We start from the raw sequence: 20,197 nt of genomic DNA on the forward strand, positions 1-20,197 counted from the left end.
CCATCTTTGAAGGGTCAAATAATTACTATTTCATTCAATATGCAAAAAATATTATACAAATGTATGAGCAGAATTATCGGGTTGACCATGAAAATAACAGTCTATACACGTTATTTCAAAGTGCATTGCTATACATATGGATATACTTCATTCGTTCAATGTGCTTAATGCAATGCAACCCATATTTAAATTATAGAGCCGTGGATCTGCATTTCACAACCTAAATTTTAACGGTTGTTGAACCCTTCAACTCGCCGTATATCGGCTTGATATTATCCAATCCAATGTGACCTAAAATGGTTGATAAACCCTTTTTATACTCGCCGTGTATCGGCACAATGTTATCTAATCTAATGAATGGATACAGACAGTCAATGTTTTAAAGGAAAGAAAGTTAGGAGAAAACGAATATATCATAGTTACCTAAAAAACAATACATATAATCGTAATATATTAATGATGAGTAACAATAAAAGTTGCAGATAGCAAATAGCAAGAGGGTCGGTTATTTTGCTGAGATAACCATGGCTACTGAAATATGTACTTCTAGGTCCCTAGATGTACTATCAGTTCCTCTCCTGAATTTAACCCGTGAGGGGTTTTAGTTTGGAGGTCGATTATGTATCTCGATTCTAGTCGTCTCAGTCTTGACACTCTATCCCCCCCCTCTGGCATGTGCAAAAACACAATCGATGGCAAAAAACTGCAAAAGATCCCTATTGCTGCTGTGTTTTATAGCAAAATGCCGTGCTACGGGGTAGGTGAAATCTCTTTTTGCTATTGCTCGCATGTGCTCTAGTATTCTAATCTTGACACTGTGTACAGTGCTGCCGACATACATCAGTCCACATGGGCATTTCAAACAGTATACCACGTATGAGGTTTGGCAGGTCAAAAATTTGGTGATAACTTTCCCTCTTTGTAAGCCTTTCACATTATAGCTTAAGACTCTTTTGCTAAAGGCACAAGCCTTGCACTTTCCACAGAGATAGAAGCCCTTCATTTCTTTCAAAGTGCCCTGTTTGCGGGGAATAGGATCAAGATGACTACGTACCAAATTATCTTTGAAAGATCGTGCTTTCCTAAACGTGATCTGGGGAGTCAGCGAAACATCAGATCCAATTATTGGGTCAGTTGTTAGCACATGCCAATGTTTTCTTAGAATGGATCTTAAACTGGATGCATCATTGGAAAAGGTCGTAATCAGCCGAAATTGACCCTCCATCGGTCTATTAGTTTGTTTTTGTTTCAAGATTTGTTCCCTTGGTAGCTTTCTGACTCGTTCTAAGGTATTTTCTAAGAGATTGGTTTTATAATCTCTTGTTTCGAATCGCCTGAGACTGCTCTCAGCTGCCTGCTCGAAATCACACTGTCTCGAGCAGTTTTGTTTTAATCTGAGAAGTTCGCCGTATGGAATACTGCTTTTCAACCTTTCAGGATGCCCGCTAGAGGCATGGAGGATACTATTCCCCGCTGTTGGTTTTCGATAAAGGTTAGTTGTTAATTTCCCTTCTTTCACCTCTAGTCTCAGATCGAGATAGTTTACTGCCACTAAACTAATCTCTCCTGAGAAATGTAGGTTGACATCATTGTTGTTTAAATGTTGAATAAATTCATTGGCTTTGTCTGTGGAACCCTTCCAAATCAAGAAAAGGTCATCGATGTATCGATGCCAGGACACTATTTCTTTTGTCCATTCAGAGTTGTCCGCAGTCCAGACCACCTGCTCCTCCCACCAGCCTACGAACAAGTTCGCATAGCTGGGGGCGAAGCAGGTGCCCATCGCGGTTCCTGAGATCTGTCTAAAGTATTCTCCCTGAAAGAGAAAAATGTTGTTAAACAGACAGAAATTGATTAGTTCCAACAACATTCTGTTGTGAGTTGCAAATTTCAAAGCTCTTTTCTTGAGAAAATATTCAATCGCATTTAGCCCTTGATGATGGTTGATGCATGTATAAAGGCTAGTGATGTCCAACACAATCATGCAGTACGACGAGTCCCATTCGATTTTTTCAATGTTGTGAATGAAATCGGTAGTGTCTTTTATGTAAGATGGCAGTTTCAATACGAATTCGAATAAAAAATGATCTAAGAATCTAGACAAGTTCTCAGTCAGACTTCCCATGGAGGAAACAATAGGTCTCCCTGGAGGCAATGATGCATTCTTATGAATCTTTGGTAAGTGATAAAACGTGGGCGTGATGGGGTTTGTCGTTCTCAAAAACAGGTACTCTTCCAGATCCAACATTGTTTTCTAGTGCCATTTTTTGATTATGAGATGAAGCTGTTTAATGCTCTCTACGTAGATTTCCTTTGTAGTTAGTTCATAACAATCAGTGTTATGCAATTGTCGCATAGCTTCATTTATGTACTGTTCATGGGGCATTAGAACAATGTTTCCCCCTTTGTCTGAGGGTTTGATGATCATGGAAATATCTTCCTGGAGGATTTTTATCGCCTCTTTCTGTTTTTGAGTCAGGTTCTGAACTACTTTGCGGTTTCCTGCATTGACTCGAAATTTATTTAGGTCCTTGATTACCCCTTCGGAAAAGACATCGAGTGCGTCCGTTGGCATTTGGGGGAAGAATTGGGAAGGTTGTTTAAAACCACTCGCCGGAGCTTCCTGTAACACATTGCATTCTTCAATACTTTGTGTCAAAGTTGTACAGGTTTGTATTTCTTCAAGAGTTCCCTCTTTCCTTAGATTCTCTAGAATTTCCAGGGTGGTTAGATCGTTTACTGCAAGCTGAACTGTTTCCTATTTTTGAGCTTTGAGAAATCTCGCCTCTTGGGTTGTAGGTTTTAACTTGAAATATTTGTGCAATTTAAGTTTTCGCACCAGTTTGAAAATGTCGATCCTGGTTTGAGTGTACTCCAGGCGGTTCTGTGGGCAAAACGGGAGTCCTAATTTCAGCACTGATTCCTCTGTGGAGTTTAAGATCCTGGGAGTCAGATTTATGATCGTTAGCTGATCGGTCTCTGTTACCATCTGCCTCCCCTTTTGCTCCTTGTGACTCGAGGGGTTTGGTTTCTGGTTTTTCCTCTTCCAGCCGCCCCTTCTTGTTTGCTTTCTTTTTCTGGGGGCTTGCTTTTGCCTCCTCTTAACCAGGTCTGACGTATAATATTGAATTCCAATTGAAAAGGAGTTTTCTGTTGTCCGGAGGAGCCTGCTACCTCATCTTTGGAAAATTCATTTTCGGTAACATCCGACTCCGAAGTATCCACTTGAACTGGTGTTTCTGGGGGCAGAGTTTTTCTTTGCTGTACTTCTTTTCTGGATTGGTCAAATTTTTTTGCGAAAGTCAGCACTCTCCCTGAGGCGTAATCTCTCTGATTTTTTGCATATTGAATGAAATAGTAATTATTTGACCCTTTAAAGATGGCGCTTAAAATTGTCTGGTCGCCACCCCCTCCGACTTTCTTTATGTTCATTGACAATCATGTGTATAAAAAAGTACTCTGTTATGAACTAAGTAACAACACTGAAGAAGGACTAGCTCCGAAACGCGTTTGTTGTTTTCTCCGTAATAAAACGAAGCTGCAAACTACCTACCCGTGAGTGCTCAAGTTTCCTTTTTGAGACGGGAGGAATCTGGGAGCGTAAATATATATATATTCACTTAAAAAACCATAGGTTTCACACATGTTATAGTTAGCTGGGCATTTCCCTCGTGAAAAACCAATGAAATTCCCCCGTTATAGTTAGTGCAGGCAACTATAACTCACGCGACCGCAATCCTCTGCTGATGACGTCAGATATTACATCACTGTATTTAGACACTTATTTACCCATGTCTTCTTCCATTCATCTTTAGCTATACATATATTACATTTTTTTTTTTTCATAAAGACACATATGTCATCAGTGATGTAATATCTGACTTCATCAGCAGAGGATTGCGGTCGCGTGAGTTATAGTTGCCTGCACTAACTATAACGGGGGAATTTCATTGGTTTTTTACGAGGGAAATGCCCAGCTAACTATAACATGTGTGAAACCTATGGTTTTTTAAGTGAATTTGCAAGGTTTTTTAAATGCTAATTCCTAACTATAACGTGTGTGAAACCTATGGATGTTTCAGTGAATTTGTACGTTTTTTTAAATGCTAAGTTATGTATTTATTAATATATTTTTTTAAGCAAAACTTTTTCACGGCGCGCGCACGGTGCGCGACGCTGTGGGCACACGGTGCGCTTCGCGCACCGGCCGGCCACTTTACAAAGTTCGTGCCGTGGGCGCACGGAGCGCACCGCGCGCCGACTTTACGCAGTTCGTGCCGTGCGCGCACGGAGGGCTTCGCGCACCGTGCGCGCGCGGTGGGCACACGGTGCGCTTCGCCCCCAAGGGCCAAATGAATTTTTTTTTTTTAGATAAATCGCAGAGTGCGCACACGCTGCGCGAACTTCGCACAATTTTTTCCGTTTGGGTGGTGCGCGCAGGGTGCGCGCACTCGGCGATTTTTCAAAAAAAAAAAAATTAGGTTTTGGCCCTTGGGGGTCCTTCTGGGACCCCCTGACCACGGCTAGGGGGTCAGGAACTGTCCACCCTGCCCCCTTTTCACGTTCTCCACATTTGTTTTTCACCCCCTCAGAGTGCGAGAGACAAAATGGCAGCCGACACTTCCTGGTTTCGACCGATTCGAATGTTTACTAAGATCTAACAACCAATCAGAATTGCGCTCGAGCACGGCAAGGTGCGCGCACCCAGCGCGCACGCTGCGCGCGTACAGATATATATATTGATTTAAATGCTATTTTCTCTGGAAATACTGAACAGATTTACACCAAACCTGCAAAAGGCACTTCATGGACCTTATGGCTACCTCTCTGCCAAATTTCACGTAATTCTGTTCAGCCGTTCGGGCTGTAGCTGCGACTAAAGTCCCTATGGAAAAATCCATGGGGAAAACGCGTTTTGGGACCCCCCCTTTTTCTCGGCCCCCGCTTGACGAATCACCCCGAGACTTTCAGGGTAGGAGCGGAGCGGAGCGCCCCATTAGTTTTGAAAATTTCGCGAGGATTCGTCAATCGGCGCCAAAGTTATTCAAAATAGAATTTTGAGATTTCCTATGGAAACTCGGTCCTAACTATAACTATCTACTGGCGACTGCCAGTAGATAATATATATATATATATATATATATATATATATATATATATATATATATATATATATAAATCAGTAGGTAGTTATAGTTAGGAACTATTATCCATAGGAAATTCGTAACATTCTTTTCCCAATAACTTTGGCGCTAGATGACGAATCTTCGCGAAATTTTCAAAACTGGTGGGGCGCTCCGGGCAGCTCCTGTCCTGAAAGTTTGGGGGTGATTCGTCAAGCGGGGACCGAGAAAATAGGGGGATCCCAAAACGTGTTTCTCCATGTTATTTCCCATAGGCTACAGCCCGAACTGCTGAACGGAATTACACCATATTTTGCAAAAAGGTAGCCCTTGGCTCAGAAAGAGACCTTTTTTTTAAATGGTGTAAATCAGTTCAGTAGTTCCTGAGAAAATCAAAAACTAGAGGTAAAAAAATAAATTTCCCATAGGAAAGTTTAGACACAGTTATAGCAAAAACTGCTGAACGGAATTACACCAAATTTGGCAAAAAGGTACTGCTTGGCTCAGAAAGCGTCCTTTTTAAAAATTGTGTAAATCCGTTCAGTAGTTTTTGAGAAATGTAAGAAATAATGATAGTGATATCTATGGCCGTGGAAGATCTGCGCACCCTCCCGAGCACAAGCTTCATGCTAATTGGCTGTCAACACTCCAAACCAGGAAGTGTTGGCATCCATCTTGTTCCTCGGTAGAAGCGAGGCACAAGAAAACAGAAAAACAAATGCGTAAAACATGAAAAGGGGGCAAGGTAGAAACACCCTGACCCCCTAGGCCTGCTCAGGGGGCTCCACAAGGACCCCCAGGGCCAAAAAAGATTGATTTATTTTTAAATCGCGGGATGCGCGGCGGATCCGCGGATCCGGCCGCGAAAATAAAAAAAACGAAGCGCGGGATCCCGCGCTTCATTGTTAATTAGCCCCCGGGTGGGCCAAGTCCCGGGGGCATGGGCAAAAGATAATTGCGGGGCCCAGGGGTCCCCCGCAGCCCCGGGGACCGTCATCCCACAGGGCTTTCTATAAATATTTGCAGGGGGGGGGGGCACACTTCCCCCCGGCAAACCCGGGGACCGTGACCCCCCAGGCTTTTTTAATAAGGTATGGTGGGGCCCTCAAAGGCCCCCCGCAAGCCCCGGGGACCGCCACCCCAGGGCTTTTAAAAAAAAATAGTAGACCTGTGTGGGGGGGGCTCGAGCCCCCCCCACATGCCCCGGGGACCGCCACCTCCCCGGGGCACTTGTATTTACATTTACGGGCCCCGGGGATCACCACCTCCCCGGGGCTGTGCAAATGTTGGGAGGGGGGCCACACAGCCCCCATCCTGGAGCCCTTCATGGCCCTGGGGACCGCCACCCCCCAGGGCCGGCTCCTGCAGTGTCCCGGGGTGCCCACCCAGGGACACTGCTGTTTGCAATGACAGGGCAGCAGCAAACTCTGATTTGCTTCATTGAAGCGAGAGCAGGGAAACCTGCTCTCACTTCAATGAAGCAAAGCAGAATTGCTTTTCCATAAGGGGAGCTGCATGTCAGGTGCTCCCCTTGTAGAAAAGCAATGCCGGCTCCCGTAGGACGCAGGGAGCCGGCGGGACCGTGGTGGGATTGGGGGGTCCCCAACGAGAGGTCAGGCCCCGGTGGATGGAGTCTCCGGGGCCATGAGTGGCCTGGGAGGGGGTCCACGTGGACCCTCTCCCCATAACATTTTTTTTTTAAACTACGCAAAGGCCGGCCCCAGGGGATGGGGTCCCCGGGGCCATAAATGGCCTGAGGAGGGGGGCCACGCAGCCCCCCCCCCTCCAATTATTTAAAAAAAAAAACCAATGGCTATGCCCCGGGGGATGGGGTCCCCGGGGCCGAAAATGGCCTTAGGAGGGGGGCCGTGCGGTCCCCTTTCTGTTTTTTTTTTAAATTGAACAAAATAGGGGTCAGGCCCAGGGGGATGGGCTCCCCAGGGCCAAAAATAGCAAAGGAAGGGGGGCCACACAGCCCCCCTTATAAAAACAATTAAAAAAAATAAAAACGGCGTGTTTTAAGTTGGAGAATTAATTCCCCTTCCATCCTGAGGGCACCTGGGGGCCAACTAGCCCACCAGGTGCTTCCAGTAAGCGCCACTGCGCTGCAGAGAGGTGGTCCAGGCCATGTCCCGTTTTACACCTCTCTGCAACGCAGCTCTGTGGCGCTTACTGGAGGAACCTGGTGGGCTAGTTGACCCCCAGGGGCCCTCAGGATGGAAGGGGAATTAATACCACAACTTAAAACACGCCAACGGGCGTGTTTGCACACATCACCTCAGGCCCCACCCCCTCCCTTCACCACTGTGCAAAAGCGCCCCGTGGTGGGTTTTAAGATGTAGTTTTAATTCCCCTGCCCTATTATGTACTAGGGCCTTACAGAGGAGGTCATGCTAATCACAGGGGTACCTAGTGTATGTAGGTGTTTTCACTGTATTCTAAGTGTCTTTTAGCATAGCACTGGCTCTAGGCCTGGTTAGTCAGAGTCAGTTACCACCAGTGCCTGTCTGAAAAAGTAGTGGGCACAGGATGATTTTGCAACAAGGCCTCTTTCTTTTCCTCTGTTGGTTCTTTCTGCACATCTTGCTTCTTCCTGGAATTTTCTTCATCTTTGTGGACTTCTGTTGCCTCTTTCTGCATTTCTTTTGATTCTTTCTATGCGTTTTTTCTTCTTTCTTCACATGTCCTATCTCTGTAGGCATAGTTAGAAACTAGCATTTAAAAAACCTTTAAAATTCACTTAAAACCATAGGTTTCAGATACGTTATAGTTAGAAATTAGCATTTAAAGAACCTTTGAAATCCACTGAAAAAAACATAGGTTTCAGGCACGTTATAGTTAGAGATTAGCATTTAAAGAACCTTTGAAATTCACTGAAAAAACCCATAGGTTTTAGGGAAAGTTTTAGTTAGATGGACATTTCACTCGTACAAAACCCTAGAAATTCCCCCATTATAGTTAGTTCAGCTAACTATAATTCGCACCCCCGCAATGCACTGCTGATGACGTCACATATTACATCACTCATGACATGGTCAGTGACATCACTGATGACATCTCAAATGACATCACTAATTACATCATCCATGTGATAATTTGATGCATCTTCTCACACCCTAATATAACTTTTGATACACCCACTCTAAATTACAGACTGCCATTCTCAAAACCATAGACACTCCAAGACCAATAACTAGATACCCACTCACTGATTCTTTGGTCTACACACACATCCACTCACTCACCCATACAGTCACACATACTTACGGTCACTCAGTACAGGACTATCATATGCACTCATACACCTATATAGACACTCGCACACCGCCACTCATCCATAGTGTGGAAATATGGATTTTTATGGTCAGTTATGTCCCCTATCTTGGACCCCAACGGTTTCATGTATAAATCACAAGTACATGTATGTTTCCTCCAGTTCCAGTTATGAAGACGCAAACACATGTGCGTCCACCGCCAACATGTCCTCTTTCAGATCCACCCTGAATGGGTCGGATATTCCATTCCTAAGTATGAAAGGCCACCGGCTTTATATGGTTCATTTATCCCATTTTACAGTCCAGGCGAGTAGGCCCTGATTCTGCCATTAAGCCTTTCCCTGCTTTCTGCCTCTGAAAGCTCCAGTTTGAGCTCGCATCTGTATCCATGAACTTTGTCCTACTCCCTGCGCGGCTAACGGTGCCTGACTCGACCTGTCTGCTTGCCAAAAATTGTATTTCACCTTCGAGATTATCTGCTCTGCTCCGCTCCTCATCCAATGCATTCCTGTCTAGTAGTTTAAGTAAACATTCTTTCAGCTACCGAGCAAAAGGCCCGGCTTCTCTGTCTTTGTGCAAGTAATTCATAGCCCTGTTACCATGGAATATTCCTACCCCCTCGCATCTAGTGTAGACACTTAGACGCTTGTACACGCACTAACAGTCAGTATAGTCAGTATAGAATAAGATTCTATCCTAAGAGACCTCTCTTTTTGGATAACACAGTTCTTTAAACATAGGATGTAAGATATGATTTAGGATTAGGTTGACATAACCCCAGACTTCTGTCTCCACATGTAGAGCTAAATGTCAAGTCCCCTTCACCCCCTAGTTGCACGTCAATCACACGTCATGCTGCTGCGCGCGCATCTCTGCCAAAGTATTTCTGCTGACATTGCGAAATTCTTTCATGGTGCCACCTACTTGTGACATCATACTTAATGACGTTCTTTAGTTACGCCTAGTTACACCCACTTTAGTTACGCATGTATGTTTTTATCTTTGTTATCAACTGTTACGCCTCCTGCATCTGTTTCACTGTAATGCCTATTGTATAAAAATGATTACTTGTCAATAAAGTATGGTTCCTTCACTTCCTGAACCTTCGTGGTGATGGAATATGGAGTCCATCAATTCGAATTGATTTTGGAATAAAGCCCGTTCCGAACCTCTAATACCACGGATTCTGCCTCTTATTTTACTGAGCTATTATTATAGATTTTCTGCATCAAATTAAGTTCCGGTAATTAAATTATTTACCACAATAGAGGTACTCACACACCTAGTCAGTGATGTAAAAAATTAATCACACTCCCATTTACTCACCTATGCAGTTATACACACACCAGCTCACTTACTCATACAAATACTAGCACATACTTATGCTCTTATACAATCACTGATACAAGCACAGACTCATCCATACAGCCACTCTCACAATCACACACTCTCAGTTATAGCCATTTATATACTCCAACACACATATATACTGCCTTTCACATATGTAGTTACTCACACATATACAACTGAGATATACATTCACTCACTAACACACCCATACATACACTCACCCACCCATACAGTCCATCACAGATGCAGTCTTGAAACCATGCACCCAGTTAATCACCCACTCACACATCTATGTACAAAGTCACACACACCCCACCCACACAAACACTCAAGCACCCATATAGATACTCAGACAACCAATCAATAACCCATATAGACACTCATGTAGCTATTCGCAAACCCATGCAGCCACTTACACACCAACAGACAGGCGGATACAGACATTCACACAGTTTACTCACTAACCCATGAATTCAGTAAGATAAGTTTAATCACTCACTTATAGAGTCAGTCACGCACCTACTAAATCATCCATTCAGACACTTATACACCCACTCATTCTTCAATACGCCTTTCCCTATATATATTAAACATATTTAAACTTTACAGAAACACAGTCACTGGATGATGTCAGCAGTGATGTCATCAGTGATGTCATTTGAGATGTCATCAGTGATGTCATCAGTTATGTCACTGACCATGTCATCAGTGATGTAATATATGACGTCATCAGCAGTGCATTGCGGGGACGCGAGTTATAGTTAGCTGAACTAACTATAACGGAGGAATTTCTATGGTTTTGTACGAGTGAAATGTCCATCTAACTAGAACGTTCCCTAAAACCTATGTTTTTTCAGTGAATTTCTAAGGTTTTTTAAATGCTAATCTCCAACTATAACGTGCCTGAAACCTATGGTTTTTTCAGTGAATATATATATATACTTACATACATACATACATACATATGCAGAGGCTGACGGGTTTTCTTAGGAGCTCAGTGTCTCTGATGTCAAAGGCCAGGAATACAAAACTACCTAGTCTTGAATGTGCCTCTTTCTTCCACAATTGTAGGCTTTCTGCCTCTTTATCTCATGCTTGTTGGTTGTTTTCATCCCTGCTTCTTTCTATGTACACCTTTTGCTATTTTTCTCTTTCTGGTGGAGATTTCTGGCCACAAATTCCTCACCCTTTAAATATTCCCCACGTGTCAGACTCAATCCTGAAACTTTTCAGCCGCACCTCTGTGTGCTTGTAGATGGCATCGAGCGGCTCTGCATTGACTCCGTTCCGTTCTGCTCCAGATATGACAAGTGGAGCTAAATAAGGTGCCACCCTTGCGTGCTGACGTCAGTTGCTTTTGACAGTATCTGCGCCCCCAGACACAGAGCCCCCAAAAGCAAATTCATGTGACCAGTGTGCAGATTCCTGGACCTGGGACCATATTAATGGACAGAGTCCAACCACAGAACGGGAAGGATGGGAGAGTCGGTGAGGAATCTGCAGCTAGATGGAGTCTCTACCAGAAAAGAGCGTTTGCTTCTGTTTCCCGTTTCTGCCTTTCTCTCTCTCTTGCTCTGCGCCTCAATGTATTGATGAAAAATATATCCTGGTTCTGAAAAATGGGTGTCGGTGCCAACCACCAGCACAAATTAAGCTGTGTATAAAACTAGAGGGAAACTGAGCTGCAGGCTGTGTTCAGGAGTGTCCATCGTCAGTACATGAGAGATACATTCTCAGTATATTTGCAAAAGATACATTCACAGTGAATTTAAATGGGAATACTTTACGTAGATTATACGTATGCTGAACATTTGGCATGGATCTTCCCCTCCTGGACCAACGTTGATCACCTGAGTTGGGACTAAGCAGGGAGACTAAGAGAGGAAACCTTCCCACAGAAGCACAGAACTGAAAATCCAGTGAATGGAGAGTGTTAACACACCTGGCATGAAGCTGGACCTCACAGCAACAGGATACTCAGAAAGGAAGGTGCCAAGAGCCAGCAGCTAGATGTTACCTATGGCTCTGAACTATGCAGTTTCGAAAGTAGGCACCGAGCCACTGAACTGCTGTGAAAGGGATCTCGATCTCTGGGTGTTGAAAACTAATATGCATTTCCAGCCTTGGAACTGCTTTGAGACAAAACAAGGGCAAATAATCAGATGCCTCTTCTGCGTGCAGAATAAGCAGCAGCCGTGCAACACGGGGCGCTCAGGCAGACACTGCAGCCCTGCAGTTTTAACAAGGTCAGGAAGAACACTGTCTCTTACTGGTGCTTTGGGCTGGAGCCCGGGGGCGACAACTCCGTTGCCTGACTGAAAAATAACGTGATAATAAAACCATTTTATTATCATTTTATTTTTCATTACTACCCGCTGAAGTGTGGGCGTGGGCCATCCTGCCGAGCGTCACACTTTAGGGAGGAGTGTTGGGCACTTGTAAGTGCGCATGTCAGTTTGGGCCAAACAGAAATCCGCACTCATTTTCTTCAACCCAGCTGTGGTGCAACAGTCGGGTTGGAGAAAAGCCACAGGCTCCCTGGGTCTGAGCGAGCGTCAAGTTAGCCATCTGAGGCCAATCACTGCACTGCTCAAATGCTGGCATTAACAGCATGAGAGCAGCGCTGTGATTGCCCCATGGGATCCTGTGCAGCGTGACCAGGTCGAAAGAGGAGTACCAAGCCGGCGGGGGCAGGTAAGCGTGTTTTTTTTAATTATTTAGCCCTCAACCCCCCCCCCTCCCCGTGTTCGCGTTGCCCCACTACCCCAAAACTGGAGAAGCCGCCACTGGCAGGAGCAGTGGCAGCTGTTGGCACCTGAAAGTGTTGCGGTAGATGCACCAATTATAACTGCACCAAGCAAGCCCTGGTTGCAAGTGAGCCCAGCTCTTCCAACAGGGTTCATAGGGGATCCGCCACCTGTGGAAATTTAGTCAGGGTGGTAGATTGGTGCATTTTACAGCACATTTCCCCACGACAGAAGCAAGCCCTGCAGTTTCGCCCACGGTGGGAGTGAATGAAGGGTGTGCTGCTTATTGTCATTGCTTTGGGCAGGAACAGGTAACAACGGAAAGCTTCAGAGGGTTCAACCCTCAGATCGCTCAGAGCAGGACTGAGTGTTCAAATCCCATTCACCCGGAAGTCTCATGAAAGAGCAGGTATCGGGACTTTAGGCGAAGGCCTGTGGTATTCACTGAAGCCTGGCCCAAGTAACCAACCAAGCCTGATGTTTTTCAAAATAAATTTTTAGGGAGAATTTCCTCGCTTGCTACATGTGTGAAGGGGCACACTGCCGTCTTTCTCCTGGGACACTGCCATTGCACACTCATTGAAACAATCTGGTGCTGGCCTGGCCAACTCAGCTCGCCGCCCACCTGTTATGACGAATCTTATTCAAGAACTTTTGACTCGAAGGATCTAACACCACGAAGTGGCTTTATGCCACAAAGTGGCTTTACAAATCAATAAAACGAAGAACAAAAATAAACATTTGGGTTAAAATGTGCATTTTGCATTTCACTTCTCAAAGCAATTGACTAAAAAGCCATAGGATTTTAAAGTAATTCAGAAATGTGTTCTTGAAATATTCTGGTTCTTTCTGGCACCACCCTAAAGGGCTTTTCTTTTCAGTACTTAGTACTACCCCAAACACAACGTTTATTGATCGGTTTTTAGAATTAATCTATATTGAATAAAGGTCAAATAGGTCACAAAGCAAGACTGGTTAAATATTCCTTAAACCAGATTTAGGAAATCGTGTGCATAGGTCCTCCTACCACATGCGCTCACTTTTTGTAAGAGATACTTTCTGTGGCTTTTCTTAACTTAGGAGTAAAGTTGGTTTTTATTGATGGTGGGGAGTGTTACGCAGGGATGCGCTAGGCCGGGTGACCACATCTCCTACCTGGATAGTCCTGGTCTTTCAAGGACTGCCCCTGATGTTTCAAAACTTATTGCTAAAACAAATACATGTCCCGGTTTTTGAGAGAGGGTCGGATGAATGTGCACTTTAATCACACATTTTGTTCAGACTCTCGTTTCTACAGGCCCTTGCATCACACCAGGGACACAACTAATGTAGAGTCGCCGTCTGTGCTGCTTTGCCTCATTCAAGCAGCACAGCAGGATTCAATGTGGGGTGAATGAGGTCTTCAGAGCCTGTAAGGCTCATCAGCGGCCTGACCGTGAAGCCCTTCACAGCAAGGGGAGGGAATATTTACATATAGCGCTGAATGATGTTTTCACTGAAGTCCTTCCGCGGTCAGTGACTATGGTCAGGGACAACATTTAGTCCTGTTTCTCCGTCTGTCCCTTTTTTTTTTAGTTCTGAAGATCTGTTCACCCTTACATTAGGACTTCGACTATGGGGGTCGTTAGGTTCAGGTTGGCACATACATACTCCCCAAGCTCTCAGTGGAATCCAAAGGTACAAGACACTTTTTTATACAGTGAGAATACTTCAGCACATTTTCCCTTCCTAGGCCTTTCACACAGCCAACAGGCATCACCGCCTCTGGTGATAGCCTGTGTGGATCAAGCAGATGGACTTAAAATTGGACTCCTTAAAAGAACTAAATGCCAATCTATATATAAAACACAGTGCAGCACCTGGATAGGTTCTTCATTAAACAAATAGGATCACATTACTTCAAGTGTCTAACCTCTTCACTTGTTACCAGTAATAAGAACATCCTTTAAAGGCCTTTGCATTGCACCACTGCTGGTGATCCATGGGACGGGTCCCACCTCCTTGTAATCCAACTTGGGTCACACAGCCAGAAGACAAACCTTAAATCAAGCATAGCTCCATTACAAGGCAATCTCTCTGCATCAAAAGCCTCCCGTCAGCGGTAGTTCCTTCTTAATTTAGACACACGTGCTCTGGAATACACTCCCAAAGAGGACAGGTCCATCAACAAACATTGAAATTGCAATGAAGAAAAAGTCCTGTTTTTCCTCAAATGCTGGAATCAACTGAATCCTACCCGAAATGGCGTGGTTTGTATATGCTGCTTGCGATTCTAACCCTGATTTCTTCAACAAGCCCAAGTGTAAGACACATGGATATGCCGCTACGTCAAGTCTGGAGAACACTGTCTGTGCCTCACGCGACGAACCAAAACTCAGCACTTGTAGATGTCGATTACTACCAACACCCTCCTTCCATCCAACCGCACTCTGTGCCGCGACAGGGGACTAGATTTTTGTATCTGCTGCTTGCGATCCTATCCTCACACTCCTTTGCCTACGACAGGTGTATGCCGTACGTGCATGCCACTGCACCATGATTAGAGCGCACTCTCCAAGCCTCACTCATGACACCAAACGAAAACATTACTAGATCAGACTAATATTGATCTATTTATTTATGCATTTGTATATAGTGCGGACATTATTCAAAGGTGCTAGAGTGCTTTACTATAGAAAAGGATTGTTACATACGGTACAAATTTACTAATATGATTGCTAAAATGCTAGTCCCATATTGACAATGTTTTCCCATCCATACACTACTGATGAATTACTCACGCCGCGTTCAGAGAACAGCTTTGGGGCCTTGACAGGAGGTACGAAAGCAATGTGGCAGAACAACACAGTACATTGCAGGGGCTGGGACAGAGGGACTGGTGGGGTCGGGAGTGTTTGTCTCAATACCATAGGTTTATTGGGGGGTTGAGTCAGATGTAAGGGTCCTTTAGTGTTTTGAAGTCACAGCCTAGCAGAGAGCACAGCTGTCTGGTTTGCTTAAGACATCTTTGAGGCATTCAGAAAGTTGACCTAGGAATGCATTCTGCCTTTTGCTGGTTTTGTGTTTTGTAACTCACATTTTCTTGCTTTCCATTTTCTGGCTTTATTTGTTTAAGGCTGTCCAGCTTGAGTTCATACCTTCTCATGCCCAAACCTTAGTTACAGTATCCTTTCAAGTTCTCCTTGTCTGTAAAGAGGCCTATAAATCTTGTTCTTATCATGTCACATTCGCTGTGCATTCAAAGACCTAGGTCAAATGTCAGGCGCTGCCTTCCTTCCTGTTTACTTTTTTTTCTCTGACTTCAAAGTTAACACATTTATGTGACAATCTTGCTGGATACTGGGGGTAGGAAAGAGGTTTTTTTCTAGCAGAATATGTCAAAATTAGGAACACAAAAGAAGCACGTTTTTTGTTATTTCTGAAGTTTGCTGGAAACAACTACTTTAATATTATCAAAACAAATCATTACACTAGGTGATGCAATCCCCACACATTTTTTCATCTGTGCACTGTAAAGTTTTATTAGTAAAACTGTATGTCTGTGCAAATGTAATTGTCATTTCAATTGAAAATGTGTTCTCTGTAATGGCAGTGCGCTACCACACCATGAATACTCCACTCTATGCCACGTCACTCTACTGTGCACCACTCCACTTTATGCCACTCCATGCGGCTGGACTCTGCACCACTCCACTTCTCTCTACTCTACCCTGCACCACTCTACTCTATGCCAATGCACTCTTCGCCCCTCTACTTTACACCACTGCACTCTACACCACTCCAGTCTAGGCCACACCAATCTATCCTTCACAATTCCACTCTACGCCACTTTACTCAATGCCACTCTGCAACACTGCACTCTACGCCACTGCACTCTAAGCCAGTACACTCTACTACAAGGCACTTTACTCTGTAACACTTCACTCTACGTCAATCCACTGTACGGCACTCTAATGTGCTCTGCACCTCTGCACTCTACACCACTTCACTCTACACCATTACACACTATAGCACTCTACGCAACTGTACTCTACCCTGCACCATTCCACTCTGAAACAATCTACTCTACGCCACTGCACTCTACTCCACTCTATGCCGCTGCTCTTTACCCCACTTTACTATTAACCACTGCACTTAATTTAATTTAATTGTGGGTTTATATAGCGCTAGAATCGACTCCCGGAGGAGTATCTCCGCGCTTCGACCGCTGGGGAACCCGTCCTGGCTCACCCTGAGAGATGGTCCCTAATGGGTATCTCTAAGGTGCGACCAAGCATCCCCGGCGGTCTGGGGGGGCCGTTGTGAAGATGAGGCAAGCTAATGCCCAGAGTTGCCGAGTGTGGTCCCTGACTGGAGTAGGCACTGAGGCGAGAATTATCGAGCCCGCTGACCCTGGTCCACGACCCTGCCGCGTCGGGAATCGAACCCTGGTCCCAGGCCGTCCTCTGCTTACGGGTCTGCCACCTCTAACCAGTGAGCCACACCTCTCCACTCTACGCCAATGCACTCTACATAGCTGCACTCTGTCGCTGCAGTCTATGCCGCTGCACTATACTCTGCATCTCTGTACTCTATGCCACTGCTCACTACTCCACTCTACATCACTGCACTCTGAAACTCTACTTCACAACACTGCACACTCTGTCACTGAACTCTACACCACTCTACTCTGCACTACTCTGCTCTACCACGCTGCACTCTATGCCAGTGCATTCTACGGCACTATACTGTACACAACTCTATGCTACATCTACCCCGCACCACTCTGTGCCACTGCACTCTGTCACTCGACTTACTCTGCACTCTACGCCACTCGACTCTACTCTGCACCACTGCCCTCTGCATCACTGAACTCTATGCCACTCTACACCACGCCTCTGCACTCTACGCCACTGCACTTTATGCCACTCTACTCCACTCTGTGCCACTCCACTCTGCACCACTGTACTCTACTATGCACCACACTAGTCTACGTCACTGCGTTCTAAGACGCCCCATTTGACGCCACTGCACTCAATGTCACTATACTCTGCAACACTTTACGCCAATGGACTCTACACCTGTCTACTCTACTCCACTCCAGTGTATGCCACTGTACACGTCTCCACACTATGTCGCTCCAATACACGCCACTCCACTCCACAACATTCGTATCTACTCTTCGCCACGACACTCCACGCCACTCTTCTCTACGCCACTAACTTTGAGCCATGCTGCTCAGCAGCCGCGCTGGTGTACAACATTGCTAAAAGACATTGGCAAAGCCAGTAGCTCTTGCATAGGTGAGACCTATTGGCTTTGCCAATGCGGGTTAGTGTGAAGAGTCTACAGTCCGTCCACCGGCAGTTGCGAAGCTCGAGGGCTGGTGCTGTGTTTGGAGGGGAGCTGGTCGGAGGGGACTTGGAGAAGGGGCCTGGCAACTGTTACCTAGTGACAGTTTCAGCAGCCGCGGCCATTGGTTGTGCAGCAGACTGGCGCGGGGAACCGTGTGACAGGCGCTCTTTTATCTGCGTGGTGGGGGTGCACAGAGGGCAGGAGGCCGGGGCACTACTGTAGCAGAATGGGGGGGTGCTCTAGGGGATTTGCTATCACATCATGTGGCTGTGGATGGCGGGGGCATAGGGTTGGAGGCCATGGATCTTAGGGCAGGGGCTGTGTTCTATCGATAGGTGGGAGGAGAGAGTTTGGGCTCTGTGCTTCAGGATGGGGGGAGGCCTTTCCATGGAGGAAGGAGAGAATATGGGCCTGTCATTATCACGCAGGAGGTAGTGCATGGTGTCTCAGCATGGGAGACAGAATGCATGAGGTCTCATCAAGAGGGAGAGAGTGCATGGTGTCTCATCATGGGGGAGAGAGTTCACGGGGTCTCATCATGGGTGAGAGAGTGCATGGGGTCTCATGGGGAGCGATTGCATGGGATCTCATTATGGGAGAGAGAGTGCATGGGGTCTCATCATGGGGGAGAGTGCATGGGGTCTCACAGGGGAGAGAGTGCATGGGGTCTCTTGGGGGGACAGAGTGCATGGGATCTTATCATGGGGTCCCATGGGGAGAGAGTGCATGGGGTCTCATAATGGTGGAGAGAGTGCATGGGGTCTCATAATGGTGGAGAGAGTGCATGGGGTCTCATAATGGTGGAGAGAGTGCATGGGGGTCTCATCATGGGGGTGGAAGTGCATAGGGTCTCATGGGAGACAGAATGCATGGGGCCTCATCAAGAGAGAGAGAGAGTGCATGGGTTCTCATCATGGGGGCGAAAGTGCATGGGGTCTCATAGGAGACAGAATGCATGGGGTCTCATCAAGAGAGAGAGAGAGTGCATGGGTTCTCATCATGGGGGCGAAAGTGCATGGGGTCTCATAGGAGACAGAATGCATGGGGTCTCATCAAGAGAGAGAGAGAGTGCATGGGTGTGTCATCATGAGGCGAATGTATATGGGGTCTCATGGGAGACAGAATGAATGGGGTCTCATCAAGAGGGAGAGAGTTCATGGGGTCTCATCATGGGGGCGAAAGTGTATGGGGTCCCGGGGAGAGACTGCATGGAGTCTCATCATGAGGTCTCATAGGGGAGAGAGTGCATGGGGTTTCATCATGGGGAGAGAGTTCATGGGGTCTCATCATGGGGGAGAGAGTGCATGGAGTCTCATCATGGGGGAGAGAGTGCACGGGGACTCATTGTAGACAGAATGCATGGGGTATCATCAAGAGGGGGGGGAGTGCATGGGGTCTCACGGGGGAGAGAGTGAATGGGGTCGCATCATGAGGTCTCATGGGGTGAGAGCGCAGGGGGTCTCAACAAGAGGTCTCATAATGGGAGAGAGAGTGCATGGTGGTCTCATCATGGGGGCGAAAGTACATGGGGGAGAGAGTGTATGGGGGAGAGAGTGCATGGGGTCTCATCAAGAGGGAGAGAGTGTATGGGGGTATCATAAAGTATGGTGAAGGAGGGCTTTGGAGCCTCGTTAGGACACGAGAGTGACGTCATGGAGCTCTCCGGATTTGGGAGGGCGGGTGCTCCTGAGCCTAGGGCATGGGGGCTCTCGCGCGGGATGGGGGTCTTTTAGGGCTGTCAGGATGGGGGCGGAGAGTCCTGGGGTGTTATACGCAGGAGAGTCGTGGGCGTTTTGGATTATTGGAGGGCACTCAGCGGGGTCACTGATGTGTATGGGCTCATCATCAAAGGAGGGGGGTGCAGGGCTCTCATTGACGGGGCATGGGCTGTACTGCACTAACGAGAGTACGTATGGGGCCGGAGGGCACGGGGCTCTGCCACAACAGTTTGGGAATAGGGTAGCTAATGGAGGAGGAGGGGTGGGCGGATTTGGGGACAAAGGGGAGGCGATAGGGGAATGGAATATCTGGAGTTGGGGTGAAGGGGTAAGGAGGTGGAGTAAATGGCAGAAAGGTGAGAAGGCGAGCTGAGAGGGGTTCAGGAGTTGGGGGGAGCGGGTTCATTGAATGGGGCAGGAGATACAGGAATGTGTTAAGAGTTGGAGGGGGGGAAGTGGTCCTGGAGAAGGGCAGGTTTGGGGGTTGGTGTCTAATTGCCTCATCTTGTACCTGGAGGAGGGGGAGTGAATAGGCGAAGGGAGAGCATGGATGGGTGGAGGAGAAGGGATTGATTGGGCTGTTGGGGGGAGGAGGCGGTGTAAGGGGGCGAAGGGAAGTAGAGTAGGAGGGGGAAGGCGGGTGAGCGTTG

General features: G+C 46.4%; 1 protein-coding gene across 2 annotated transcripts in view; it reads left to right on the top strand.

Annotated features, from left to right (window-relative positions):
- The window catches only part of RABGAP1L (RAB GTPase activating protein 1 like), a 1,225,189-nt gene that overhangs the window by 537,797 nt on the left and 667,195 nt on the right, over positions 1-20,197 (top strand). The gene's annotated exons all lie outside the window — the stretch shown is intronic.

This window comes from Triturus cristatus, chromosome 4_2 (genome assembly GCF_964204655.1).
Source record: "Triturus cristatus chromosome 4_2, aTriCri1.1, whole genome shotgun sequence".
NCBI classification, from domain to species: domain Eukaryota; kingdom Metazoa; phylum Chordata; class Amphibia; order Caudata; family Salamandridae; genus Triturus; species Triturus cristatus.